Genomic DNA, 13597 nt, shown 5'->3' with positions numbered 1-13597 from the left:
AAATGCCCCATTTTTATAGAGACAGGAAGAGTATCAGAGAGTTTGATGGTCATCCCAGATACCAGCACTGTGCCGAGTTAGAATATGATTTCTCTCTCCTACTTGGGTTGAACTTCACTGTAACAGTGTGATGCCAGATCACAACTTGACAACTCAAGTGATCTCATCTGAAATGTTGTCCTACACCCATTGATGGATTTTGTAAATGTTTTTACATGTTTAAAATGACAAGGAATTTGTCTGTGGGAATCTCGAAAACAACAGGCCAGTTTTGCTGTCTTCGTCTAGATATTTAAGAAGTGGAGCAAGGGATTCAATCAACCATCCTTCCTGCTTGGACTGTAGGGATGGATTCACTTGGTCATCTGACCGACTCGCACGCCCGTCATTTTACACAGGGGAATGGCCGTTCACCTGCTTAGACACTGGAAGTGGATTCACTCGGTCATCTCAACTGAAGGTACATCAGCAAGTTCACACTGGGACAAGTCCATTCACCTGTTCTGTATGTGAGAAGGGATTCAGTCAGTCTACCCACCTGTGTACACATCAGTCAGTTCACGCTGGGCAGAGTCTGATCATCTGCTGAATTCATGGGGAAGGATTCACTCGGTCATCTGATCTAATGGCTCACAAGCGAGTTTACACCTGGGAGCGGCCGTTCACCTGCTCGGACTGTGGGAAGGGATTCACTCAGCCATCTTAGCTAATGGCTCACCAGCGAGTTCACACTGGGGAGAGGGCGTTCAACTGCACAGACTGTGGGAAGGGATTCACTTGCTCATACGATCTGAAGGTACATCAGCGAGTTCACACAGGAGAGAGGCCGTTCACCTGCTCGGACTGTGGGAAGGGATTCGCTTTGTCATCTCAGCTACTGAGACACCAGTCAATTCACACCGGGGAGTGGCCATTCACCTGCTCATGCTGTGGTAAGGGATTCCCTTTGTCATCTCAGCTATTGAGACACCAGTCAATTCACACCGGGCAGAGGTCGTTCACCTGCTCAGTCTGTGGGAGAGGATTCACTCAGGCATCTTACCTACTTACACACCAGTCAGCGCACACAGGGATATGGCCATTCACCTGCTCAAACTGTGGGAAAGGATTCACATCGTCATCTAAACTGAAGGTACATCAGAGAGTTCACACTGGAGAGAGGCCGTTCACCTGCTCAGACTGTGGGAAAGGATTCACTTTGTCATCTGAAATGAAGGTACGTCAGAGTTCTCACTGGGGAGAGGACATGCACCTGCTCAGACTGTGGGAAAGGATTCACACAGTTAGCTAGCCTACAAATACACCAGTCAGTTCACACTGGGGAGAGGCTGTTCAACTGCTCAGACTGCGGAAGTGATTCACTCGGTCATCTCAACAGAAGGTACATCAGGGAGTTCACACTGGGGAGAGGCCATTCACCTGCTCGGTGTGTGGGAAGGGATTCACTTCATCATTTCAACGACAGAGACACCGGCGAGTTCACACTGGGTAAGGGCCAGTAACCTGCTCAGACTTTGAGAAGAGATTCTCTCAGCCAAATCAAGCAAATGTGCATCATTGAGTAAACACTGCTGTGAATATGGGAAGCGATTAACTCAGTCATCTAACCTAATGTAACTCTCGCTTCGGCTTGCAGCTTAATATAGGGGGTGATAGCCTCCCAGCCCAGCCAACTTAAGAAATCTTGTCTGGGTGGATGCTGCGTGATGTGTCCCCTGTTACAAATCTGTACCCCAAAATTATATACAGTACACAATATGTGATTAAACGATTGATATTTATAACTCTTACTTTGACGATAGGGTTAGTAAAGAAAAGAAAAAGAAAAAGGGCCCACTCTCTCCATTCGCATCTTCTCATCTCTCCCCAGCAAAAGACCGTGAAAATCTCTCTTCCAGACTCACAAGAAAGAACATTTCTGTCACTGGATAGCCCTGCATTCCAAAGCTCTGTTATCTCTAGTCGTAACCTAATCATTGCTGCTACAGAGAAACCATTACCTCAGCGTGAAACATTACAGAGAGGCTGTTACATGAACAGTGAAACCTTACAGCATGTTACACTTGTGATACACTACCAGACTCACACTGGGAGAAAGTGTCAATAAGCTACATGCTGGATATTTGTCCATCACCTTTGCTAAATGCAATTTCGAGAGTGACTGTCGGTGCTGAACTCTGCAATTATTGCTGCTGCTCACCACACCCGGTTCTGCACCCTGGTCACTGGGCATGGGAGCAGTTCCTTTTGCTGCATATTATCTTTAATGGGACTGGAATTTAATATTCTGGATCTGAGACAAATAAACCAGTTCTATTTTAAACTCTGTCTCCGGTACTTAAACAATTTATAACCCACCTAGTGTACAGTAGAGAATCATCTCAGGCCAGCTGGACCCTGCCAGTGATTCTGTTCCACGACAGTACTTTTAAATCCTCCCCTGTTGTTCCCCTCTCGCTCTCCCTGTGGTGATGGGTTCCAAACAGTCACCACTCTGTGGGTGAAGAGGTTTCCCCTGAATTTTCTGCAGACTGAAGAAGTCGAGTTGACTGCAGTTCTGCAGCAGAGTGGGAAACCATCAGTTGGATGTTCAACACAGTAGAGTCAGAAACCAGAGGCGTGTCTGTACAGGGCAGAGCTTGGGGCTCTGGACAATGGTCAGGAAGGGAATCAGCAGTAGCGTGTGGCAATGAATGACAGAGTAGCAACATTTGGAAGCTGATTGACAGAGAAAATAATTTGGTTGTTTGACTGATGACAAACAAAGAATGCTTTTTCTGTTGGGAATGGTTTTATCTATTGAGAGAGTTGTTCCTGCTTGATTATCCTGTAATATTATATCCGGATGGTTATTATCAATTGTCCTATTAGTAGTAATGTTTATCATATAATTTGTAAGATCTTGTCTCTAAAACTGGATCAGGCTTGAATTTATGCTGCCTTTATGAAGTTACGGTGGTCATTCATGAGTTTATATTTTAAAGCAAAATTTTGGTGGATGGTGTTTGCCACCTGATTGTACCTTTATAAGTAATCAGATTGAGTTCAACTGCTGCAGGATCCCATAATGTGTTGGCCTGTGTCTGCTTTCTCTCTGCATGTTCTGCATTTATCACCTTGTTTGTTTCTATTTTATATATTTTTGATTTTTTTTTCTTTGTTAAGCACCTTGTCCTGTATTTCTGCAAGGAACTCCTGTGTTTCTGGGAAGAGGTCTCCAACTCTGATTCGGGCACTCGATACTTCCTTGTCACCATCTGCTCAGATCATTGAAATGTCTCGCATGGAGAGTCATCCTCATTCCACTGGTTAACATTTTCTTCCACAGTGATGATTCATTTTCCTGAGTTGGCTTCTCAACTGCCAACACAGATGCCTTGTGCAGGAAGGCACAGAGTCGACTGTACTTCCTTAGAAGGTTGGCGTCATTCAATGTCTGCAGTGAGATGCTGAAGATGTTCTATAGGTCAGTTGTTGAGAGCACCCTCTTCTTTGTGGTGGCGTGTTGGGGAGGAAGCATTAAGAAGAAGGACGCCTCACGTCTTAATAAGCTGATAAGGAAGGCGGGCTCTGTCGTGGGCAAAGTACTGGAGAGTTTAACATCGGTAGCTGAGCGAAGGGCGCTGAGTAGGCTACGGTCAATTATGGAAAACCCTGAACATCCTCTACATAGCACCATCCAGAGACAGAGAAGCAGTTTCAGCGACAGGTTACTGTCGATGCAATGCTCCTCAGACAGGATGAAGAGGTCAATACTCCCCAATGCCATTAGGCTTTACAATTCAACTGCCAGGACTTAAGAACTTTTTTTTAAAGCTATTATTAATGCTTTTTGAGTTAGTGATTTAGATGCATATCATATTATTACTGAGTTAAGTATTGTATGTAATGAGTTTTTTGCTACAACAAGTGTATGGGACATTGGAAAAAAATGTTGAATTTCCCCATGGGGATGAATAAAGTATCTATCTATCTATCTATCTATCTATCTATCTATCTATCTATCTATCTATCTATCTATCTATCTATCTATCTATCTATCTATCTATCTATCTATCTATCTATCTATCAATTGAGTTTTCTGGTTTGTGATTCTTATCAGACTTGCATATGTACACACATGGAGTTCTGAATCATGTTTATTTTTGATGAAAATATATACTTTAGAAATTTTATCAGAAAAATAGAGGGCTACGGGGAAGGCTGGTAATTTCTAAGGTAGGGACATGTTCAGCATGACTTTCTGAGCCAAAGGGCCTGCATTGTGCTGTGGGTTTTCTATATTACTCTGTTTTTTTTTTATGTCTATTTTACCTCTTCCTCCATCTGTGTTCGGTAGTGTTCATCTATGTGGATTTGAGCGTAGATAGTGTTTTCTAAGTTTTTCATTTCTGTTCTTATCTTTCATTGTAAAGTGTCCAGATTGGAATGGGAGCAAGACATTTTGCTGAAAGAATACATTAATATTGGTATAGCAAAAGTGTTTATTGCCTTTTTTGTATTTGCTATACCATAGAGATCTGCTTGGCAAATATTATTAAGCCGTGATGTACATTCTGTCATAAGTTTTTTGTTTTTCTTTTTTGCATTATTTTCTATATTCTTTGCTTGTTGATATTCCAGATAACTGGGTGTCAAGAGTCCCAATGAAGGGTCTTGGCCCAAAACATTGATTCCCATCGATCGATGCTGCCTGACCTGCTGAGCTCCTCATGCACATTCTGTTATTGCTCTAGACTTCCACCATCTGCAGTAGCTCTTGTGTCCCATATATTGTTATGTTTCTGGAAAGGACACACAGGTAGGCAGAGACGGTGCTGTGGCTCTGTTGTAAAAAATAAAATCAAATCATCAGAAAGGTGACATAGGTTCGGAAGGTGTTGGATCATTGTGGGAAGAACTAATGAACAGCAATAGTGAAAAGACCCTGATGGGTGTTATCTAGAGACCCCAAACAGTAGTACGTATATCGTCCACAAATTTCAATGGGAGATAGAAAATGCTGGCCAAAAGGGCAATGCAACAATAGTCATGGAAGATAGTCATTCAGATATAATGGGAATATCCGGCTGGTGCTGGATCCCAAGAGCGAGAATGCCCAGAATGCCCAGACGATAACTTATTAGAGAATCTCCTGGTTGTGTCCAGCTGGGGATTGGCTAGTCTGGATTTGTTGTTGTGCAATGAACCGAATTAGAGCACTTAAGGTAAGAAAAAATCCCTGTGGGGCAGGTGAGCTTAATAGAATTGAATTCACCCTGAAATTTGAGAAGGAGGAGCTAAAGTGAGATATGTCAGTACAACCATGGAATAAGGACAATTACAGAGGCATGAGAGAGGAACTGGCCAAATTTGATCAGAAAAAAACACTGGCAGGGATGATGACAAAGCATCAATGGCTGTAATTACGGGAAACAATTCGGAAGACATAGGATATATACATTTCAAAAAGGAAAAACTATTCTAAAGACAACATGATGAGAATGATGCTAATGAGAAGGTTGAGTCGGTGCAATGGTGGCTTTCTTTCTGGAGGTATAGAATATAAGAGTAGGGAATTGCTGGTGAGGCTCTATAAAGCACTCATGAGATCACACAGACTATTCTGTACAGTTTTGTGATCCTTATTTTAGAAATGATATACTGACATTGGAGAGGGTTCAGGGAAGATTCACGAGAATGATTCCAGGAACGAAAGGGTTACTGTATGAGGAACGTCTTGCAGCTCTTGAGCTGTATTCCCTGGAGTTCAGGAGAATGAGGGGGATCTCATAGAAACATTCAAAATTTGAAGGACGACCATTTGGAACTGAGATGCAGAGAAATTACTTCAGTCAGAGGGCATCGAAGGGTATGGAGTGAAAGCAGGGGAGTGGGAATGACAGGAAGAATTGGATCAGACCATGATTGAATAGAAGAGCAGACTCGATCGGACAAATGGCTTACTTCTGCTCCTATATCTGATGTTCTTATGATTTCACTCGTCCGTGCATTCCATCCACTTCAAATTGTCAAAAAGTATGTACATTTCAATATCTTAAACACGTGGATTTCTGCAGATGCTGGAATTCCAAAGCAACACACACAAAATGCTACAGGAACTCAGCAGGTCGGGCGGCATTTATGAAAATGGATCAACAGTTGACGTATCGGGCTGAGACCTTGCTTCAGTTCTGGAAAGTTAGGGGGAAGACGCCAGAATAAAATGTCATGGGGAGGGGAAAAGTGACAGATTATGCCAGGTGTGTATGAAAGCTAAGGGGCCGGAGATGAAGTCGTCTGATTAGAGTGGACAGTGAAGCACAGGGAGAACGGAAGAAGGTCGAGACACCATGTGAGGTGATAGTCGGGTGAGAATAGACATGAGGCCAGTGTGGTCAATGAGAGAAAAAGGGAGGGTGATGGATTGATTTTTTTTTTTACCGACATCCATGACATGGTAAGAGGTTACCTAGCTCCTCCATCTTCACTGTAGTACTTTGGCCACTTGCAGGGAAAGTGCCGGGAGGAAGATCAGTGGTGAGGGACAGATGAAAAAGGGAATCACGGAGCGTGCGATCCCTGCAGAGTGATGGGGATGGGAGGTTAGCGTTGTGTTTGTTTGTAGCATCCTTTTAAAATGGATTCAGCCCATCCACACTCACCTAATCTTCTCACTGATGCAATAGTGATAAGAGTTCCTCTTGTCCTTACTTACCACACAATGACAGTCCGCAATCAACATATTCTGCTCATGCAAGTGGGCAGTTTGCTCCACCTTGACCATGGAGTTTCACAGCATCGATGTGTGTAGTAAGGTCTACGATGTCCATGCCGGCATCTCTGTCCATGCCGATCTCCTTAGTTCTCCTATGTTACAGCAATAAATATTCCTGCGATGGGGAAATATCTCTGTCCATCTTTGCTTCTATCCATCTATCTATTTTTCTATCTGCCATCTATTTTTCTGTTCATTTCTCCCTCACAAAAATGCACATGTTCACAGGATAACACACACACACACACACACACACACACACACACACACACACACACACACACACACACACACACACACACACACACACACACACACACACACACACACACCAATGGAACTTCATTTTTTTCGGTCTTTTTCACTTTTTCATGTATTCAGCTCTTACCTTTTCACTGTTTACTGCACTTAAGGTATTAGTGAGTATTTACTGAAATTCATGCAGAAGTGCCAACTGGATTTTGGTAACAATTTCCATAACGTTCCATAAATTAGGCCAGGTCAGGGTGGCAAGCATAGATCCAGGTGAACTTGGCTTTGTGGATACCAAAATGACTTGACCACAGAAGGCAGAGGGTGGTGGTAGAGTGAGCGTATTTTCTCTGTAAGTCGGTACCTAGAAGTGTTCTGAAATGATCTGTTTTGACAACACTTTTTGTTGTGATTTTTACTTCACTCAGAAGGTGATGCAAATGTGGATGAGGGTTCAATGACAGGATTGAAAAGAAGTTTGATTGGGTACATGGATGAAGGAGGTATTAACATCTAGATTCTGGGTGCACGTGGATGGATCCAGGCAGAAAATGGCACAGACTAGATGGGCCAAACACCCTTTTTCTGTGCTGCAAGGGAATGAATTACATTGTGTGTTTTACACAAGACCATTTCCCAGGAGACTTAAATCATCTCAACGAAATGTTCTAAAAAACTGCAAATACAAGAAACACTCAACAGATAGAGAATATCTGTGGAGAGGATCAAAGTTATTGCTTCAGCTCCAACACCCTGTGTCGGAATGGCTGCAAACAATTTCTGATCTGATTTCAGCTCTCTAGCATCTTGATTGTTTCCTTAATTTCCAGCTGCTCACAGACAGACGGCAGTGAGTTGGAATTTCCAAACACGGAGAAGATACTGAACCCGAGGTAGATCAGTGACGATGCAAACACTGAACAGCTCATTCCAGGTACTTACTACCTCTGTGTATTGAGATAACCTCTCAGGTCTATTTGATCTCTCTTCTCTTTTCTATCTGTGGCCATTCAGTCCCTCCAAACATCAGCAACATGGTGCCTGCTCTCCCATCTCAGCCACATGTTTCTGCCCAATCCTCATTTTCTCGATCCCTTCGGTCTCTAAACATCTGCCGGCCTCTATTTTATGTGAGGATGATCACTGAGTCTCCACCGGTGGAACCATCTGTGGGAAAGACATAGTCTGTCAGGTCTGACAATGATCTGAATGTACCATAACCTTCAGACTGAATCAGAAAACTATTTTGGTGGGTTTTGAAATGTCAGAAGCAGGGGAGATGTGATCACACGTGTGGAGGGCAGGGGTTGTGTCTCCATCAGACCCTCAGTGAGATGGTTCAAGTTACAATGTACGGGAATGGAAGCACAGTGTTTGGGGCTGATGCAATCACTGATTCTGACAAAGTGGGAGGGTTAGTTTTGCTGTAAGGAAGCAACATTAATGGAAGAAAACACAGGAACTTCATCAGTTGCCAGTTGTTTAGCAGAAGTGACCAATCTGTATGTTACCTTGACAGAAACAGATATTCACAGTGGTGACAAAGGGTTGTAGTCTGGTTTATTTCAGGTTGCAGAGGGTGTTGGAGTTTTGAAATCAATGCCTTGTGGAACCACCATCGTTAATTTAGCATGTCCAGAGTGCTAAATCACACCGCACGGAAACAGGCCTTTGACCGGCCATACCTGTTCTGACCATCCACTCACTGTCTACACTGGTCCCATTTATCAGCATTCGGTTCATAGCGACTGTATCTCAGCAGTTTCAATGCTCATCCACTTTGTAAATGTTGTGAAGGTACCTGCCTACATCACCACCTCGGGCAGTGTGTTTCAAATTTCAATTACCATCTGAGTGAAAAATGTCTTCCTCGGTTCCCTCTTTGTTCTCTGATGCCCTCTGATCTGTAACACCTCTGTCCCAGGATCATGGCCTTTATGGACATCAGTGAAGCCTTTGATAAGGTTCAGCACGGATAGTTGCTGTGGAAAGCTAGATCACATGGGATCCAGTGAGAGCTGGCTCACTGGATGCACATTTGGCTTGATGGTAGGACACATAGCGTGATGGTGGGAGGCTGATTATTGGACTCGAGGCCCATGCCTTGTGTTGTTCCACAGGGTTACACCCATTGCTCTTGTTATTCCTTGCTACTTAATTATATTTGCATTTACACAGCTTGTCATCTTCTGTGCTCTACTTGATCTGTTATTGATCGTTTTTAGTTACTGTTCTATAGATTTGCTGAGTATGCCCGTAGCAAACAGAATTTCAGTGTTGTATGTGGTGACATACATGTACTCTCATAATAAATGTACTCTGAACTTTGAACATTCGTACTTGTCATTGATACCAATAATCTGGTTGAGACTCTACAGGCAATGGGTAGTGAATTTGCAGCATGTAAGTTCAAACAATTCCTGTTTTTGAAAGATAGTAAGTGTAAACACTCCTCTCGGTTCCCCTCTCCTCACTCGACCACCCCCTCCCCTTAGTGTCTTCCCTCTCTGCCCCATATTCTCCCTCAACCCCGCATTGGACATGTTCAGGGTGAAAGGTGCAATACTTTCGGGGAATCTGAAGGGGAATTCCTCACTCAGAGGTTGGTGGGAGTGTGGAATGAGCTGCAAGTGGAAGTGGTGGATGTGGGTTCGATTTAGACACTAAAGAGAAATTTGGGTGAGGATATGGTTGGGAGGTATATGCAGGTAGTTGCTAGTAAAATGGGTCAGCATTGACTAGAAGGGCCAAAAGGCCTGTTTCAGTGTAGCTAGACTCTGTGACTCTAATATTCTGATTTGCAATTTCCAGAGTCAGTGCTTTACTGCTAATGACCGAACCCAGTAATTTACAGAATGGCTGCCCAGTGACAATTCCTGTGCTCAAAGTCACTGGGACTTCCCATCACTGAGCTGATATTGTCTTCTCCATTCTCTTTCATCAGTCTATCACTCAACCCGTTCCATGTTTACAGGAAATCACAGAACTCACAGAGAAGGGAACCCCGACAGAGGATTCCCCACTGTTCCTCAGCCTGGTGATGGGGAATGGCTCCCTGTCCCATGGAGTGATGTGGGAATCCTTTGTGGAAATGAGGAATGGGTTGGCAAAGTTGGACAAAATACTGAAAGAAGTTCTGGAGCTTGGTACGGTAAAGCAACACACTGAACTGATTACCACATTGAAACATTGTTGACGTAACAAAGTACGTCAACAAAGTTCAGCCCATAATGTTGTGATGAACCAAATAAATTAGCAACCAAATGGCCACTGATCTGATTCCTTGTGCCTGCACAATGTCCATCTCCCTCCATTGTCCTCACATTCATATGCCTGTCTTAGTGTCTTTTAAAAGTCTCTAATATATCACCAGCACCCCAGGATTTCCATCCACCCACCAATCACTGTGTGAAAGAACTTGCCTCTCACATGTCCTTTGAACTTACCCCCTCTCAGATTAAATATGTGGCCCCTGGGAAAAATATGTTGTCTGCTACTCCATGCCTCTCATAATGTCATAAACCTCTATCAGAACTACCCTCTTCACAAGTTTGGCCAAACACTTTATAGCACGTGTCCTCTAATCCCGGTGACATCATGGTAAAACTGTTCTGCACCCTCTCAAAATCTTTGGGAGTTGAGGCCTAAGCAGAGTTTTATAAAGCTGCAACAAAACCTCTGGACTTTTGCACTCAATGACTCAGCTAAGAAGGTCAAGCATGCCATTTCCCTTCTTAACCCCCCGGTAATTTTGCAAGGCCACTCAAAGGGAGCTATGAACTTGCACCTTAGGTTCCTTCTGCTCAACACTTAAAGGTCTCTAATTGAACAGTGTGCTGTCTCTCTACATTTGGCCAACCAAGTTGCAACACTTCAAATTCATCTGGGTTAAATTCTATCTGCCATTTCTCTGTCCGTATCTGCAAATGATTGACAGGATATCCCACTGTATTCGTTGCCAGTCATCTATCCCTGCTATTCACACCTCCGAAATTAGTATCATCTGCAAACTTATTTACCCAACCATGTGCCTTTTCATCTAGGTCATTTATATATATCACAAACTGCAAACGTCCCAGTAGAGATCACTGTGGAACAACGCCAATCTCAAATCTCCATCTAGAAGCCACTTTAACTACGATCTTCCCTCGATAATGGGCAAACCAGTTCTGAATCCAAACAGCCAATCCACCATGGATCCTATGCATCTTAATCTTCTGGATCAGCGTCCCATTAGCAAACCTGCCAAACACATTTACTAAAATCCATGTAGACAATATCCACAGATCTCTCATCGTCAGTCACCTTTGTTAGCTCATCAAAAGGGTCAATCAGGTTAATAAGAAAGACACAACTTGCCCCACACAAAGTCACGCTGACTCTCCCTAATTAGGCCATTGTTACCCGAATGCTCATAAATCTTTGCCCTGAAAATTCTCTCCAGTAATTTCCCTGTCACTGATGCAACTCACTGGTCTATAGTTTCCAGGAATATCTCTGGTTCCCTTAATGAACAAAGGATCAACATCGGCTACTCACCCGTCCTCCAGGACCTCGCTTCTGGTTAGGGAGGACACAAAGATACTGGTCAAGGCCCCAGAAATCTTTTCATTTGCCTTTTCATGAATCTGCTGTATATCCCATTAGGCACGGGGGTCTTAGCCACTTTAATTCTATTGAAGAGATCCCACACTACCCCCTCCTTTATTTCGAAATTCCCGAACTTATCGATACTCTCAGTATTGATTTCCCTATCCTCCCCGATCTTTACCTTGGAAGGCAAATACTCATTAAGGAACTCACCTACATCCTACACATCCTTCCTATAACGAAGCACTAAGAACGGAGCACAATATTCCAAGTGTGGTCTAACCGGGATTTTGAGAGTTATAACATTACCTCTCGGCTCTTAGACCCCTGACACGTGAAGGCCGACTCTCCTGTCTTCATCAGCACCCGATCAACTGAGCGGAAGCATTGTGGGATCTATGGCATGGACCCTGTTATCGCTCAGTCCCAAAACATTGTCAACAATCCTACCTGTATTCTGCCTTGAAATCAGTTCCCTCAACAGCGAGAAGGGAGCATGACCTGCATGGTCGGGGTCCTGGATTACCGATGCTGCTTTCCTGCGACAGTGCTCCCTGGAGCTCTGCCCATTAGTGGGGAGGACTTTACCGGTGATGTGCCCAATGGTGGCGAGAACTTTACCTGTGATGTGCTCAGTCCTGGGGAGGGCTTTACCTGTGATGTGTTCAATAGAGGGGAGGGCTTTATCCGTGATGTGCCCAATGGTGGCGAGAACTTTACCTGTGATGTGCTCAGTCCTGGGGAGGGCTTTACCTGTGATGTGTTCAGCCGAGGGGAGGGCTTTACCCGTGATGTGCCCAATGGTGGCGAGAACTTTACCTGTGATGTGCTCAGTCCTGGGGAGGGTTTTACCTGTGATGTGTTCAATAGAGAGGAGGGCTTTACCCGTGATGTGCCCAATGGTGGCGAGAACGTTACCCGTGATGTGCTCAGTCCTGGGGAAGGCATTACCTGTGATGTGTTCAATAGAGGGGAGGGCTTTACCCGTGATGTGTTCAATGGTAGGGAGGGCTTTACATGTGATGTGTTCAATAGAGGGAAGGGCTTTACCCCTGATGTGTTCAATGGTAGGGAGGGCTTTACCTGTGATGTGTTCAATAGAGGGGAGGGCTTTACCCCTGATGTGATCAATGGTTGGGAGGGCTTTACATGTGATGTGTTCAATAGAGGGAAGGGCTTTACCCGTGATGTGTTCAATGGTAGGGAGGGCTTTACATGTGATGTGTTCAATAGAGGGAAGGGCTTTACCCCTGATGTGTTCAATGGTAGGGAGGGCTTTACCTGTGATGTGTTCAATAGAGGGGAGGGCTTTACCCGTGATGTGATCAATAGAGGGGAGGGCTTTACCCGTGATATGCTCAATAGAGGGGAGGGATTTACCCGTGATGTGCTCAATAGAGGGGAGGGCTTTACCCGTGAGGTGATCAACGGAGGGGAGGGCTTTACCCGTGATGTGATCAATAGAGGGGAGGGCTTTACCCGTGATGTGATCAATAGAGGGGAGGGCTTACTCACCCAACACTTCCTTTGACCTCAAGACCATGGAAACCCCCAGAGCCCAGGATTACCGCCGACCCCAGAGGTGTTGCGAATGCGGGACTCCACCCCCACCCCACTTCCAACCCACTCTGCGTACCGCCGCTGGCTCCATAGATAAATCTCTAAGCTTCCACCCCTCCGGTCTCAGGACACGGAATGCTTCGGAAGGCGGTATTATGCCAGTCCCTCTCACCGGGATAGCGGAAGTGAGAGCCTACCCTGACCCCTCTGGCCGTCCGGAGGGTCCCACCCCCTCTGGTAAAAGCCTCTGTCGCCTCCCGGGAAGGCAAGGTGACAGAAACCGAGAGGAATACCCAAAACTCGCCGCCGTCTCCCCATGGAACTGAAAGGGGCGTGAAGCCACTCTGAACACAGTCCCGTGGCGTTTCCCGTCCTCCCGCTCCCTCAGCTCTCCTGACACCTGCGGCAGAAGCCTGCCATAGGTCCGAAATGCCACAC

This window comes from Hemitrygon akajei, chromosome 8, assembly GCF_048418815.1.
Source record: "Hemitrygon akajei chromosome 8, sHemAka1.3, whole genome shotgun sequence".
Classification (NCBI taxonomy): domain Eukaryota; kingdom Metazoa; phylum Chordata; class Chondrichthyes; order Myliobatiformes; family Dasyatidae; genus Hemitrygon; species Hemitrygon akajei.
Note: the sequence above shows the minus strand (reverse complement) of the source record.